The sequence below is a fragment of the Rattus rattus genome, chromosome X (genome assembly GCF_011064425.1).
Source record: "Rattus rattus isolate New Zealand chromosome X, Rrattus_CSIRO_v1, whole genome shotgun sequence".
Taxonomy (NCBI): Eukaryota; Metazoa; Chordata; class Mammalia; order Rodentia; family Muridae; genus Rattus; species Rattus rattus.
The window spans coordinates 130,293,506-130,295,131 of record NC_046172.1 but is presented as its reverse complement, the minus strand read 5'-3'; positions in this window follow the sequence as shown (position 1 = coordinate 130,295,131).

Genomic DNA, 1,626 nt, shown 5'->3' with positions numbered 1-1,626 from the left:
GGCTTCATAGAAGGAATTCGGTAGCACTCCATTTGTATCAATTTTTCACACTTTTTTATTTGCCCACCATTACTATCTAATAAGACCCTACTACAAAAGACAAACCACATGATTGCAAAATATAGAGGAATTAGTCTTCAATGGGGCTGAAATCTTTCTTCTACCTAGTGAGATTTTGTAGTCCTGGACTGTGCTATGCAGCATGCTGGCAGAGTAATGACATCAACAGTCTTACCCAGACATGAACCTTATGATGAACAATAACAATCTGCCAAGATAGACATGTCTACCTACACTATACTGGGATGACTATTATAGGGGTAGCCAGTGTATCTCTGATTGTATTTGAGGCCAATTCCACAGGAGGATAATAATGTCTTTGGCCTTAGGGGAGAACTTACTACCATTGTTTATGTAAACTGTCATGGTTTCAAGCTACCTTCTAGGTATCTATATTTATATCCATGGAGAAATGCAACTCCAACATTCATTCAGAGAAGCCCGTTTTGCAATAAACAGCAGTGAGGAGCAATATGCATAACTGCTCAAAGCACGATAATAAAAGATGATTGAATGCTATTAATATCTTGTTTAGGCATTAACCTTCATGGATCCTTAGAGGAAAAGGGAGCAGAAAGAATGTAAGAGCTGGAAGATAAGGAGAAACTATAAAATCTATTTTTTCACCCAGGACAACCAGGGAAGTCCATAATTCCACAACTATTGTGGAGTACATGCAAAGTCCACACATGACTCAAATCCTCTGCACAGTAAACCATGGGCCAGAGAGGAACTCATTCAGCTTTTCCCTCCTTTGCTGAAATATAAGCTACTGGTGGGTTATGACGGTGGAAGAGTCATTATCTTCTATATATCCATTAAGCCCTACCCTGACTCTGTTCTCCAAAGAAAGTTTCTAACCCATTGTTAAACAGATAATTCTTGTTAAACTCTGGACTTCTAAACCACCAACCAACCAACAAACAAAACGAATGTCTGAAGCAGATCTAGAGGGAGGAAAGGGTTGGTACAATTGGGAGGGAGAATATAAAGCTTAAAAGTATGGGAGAGCTCATAGGCAACACCCCTCGAGCAAACTTGAGCCCCGGGTCCACAGGTAAGACCAACTTTCAGCTACAAACGACCTGCCTCAGAACTCAGGTCTCACAGAGGCGGAGTTCCTCTGGGACCCGGACACTTCGTGTTTGGCCAGAACTGGGGCGGCGGATCCTGCCCTCCAGCAGCTTCCTGCTCCCAGACCCCTGGAGGGGGAGTTCGCCCGCCTGGTCGGGCGGGCACTCCTGAGGCAGCAGAGCGGAGAGACCCAACGCTGCCCACCCCTGCCCACATCCCTGGCCCAAGAGGAAACTGTATAAGGCCTCTGGGTGCCCGTGGAGGAGGGCCCAGGAGCGGCAGGACCCCAGCCTGATACACCGTTGGAACCTGAAGGAAACAGACCGGATAAACAGTTCTCTGCACCCAAATCCCGTGGGAGGGAGAGCTAAACCTTCAGAGAGGCAGGCAGACACGCCCTTTTGAAACCAGAAGAGACTGCTCTCTGCACATTACTTATTCCGAGGAAACACCAACTCCATCTGAACCCTGTTGGTGCACGGAGGCTCCTGG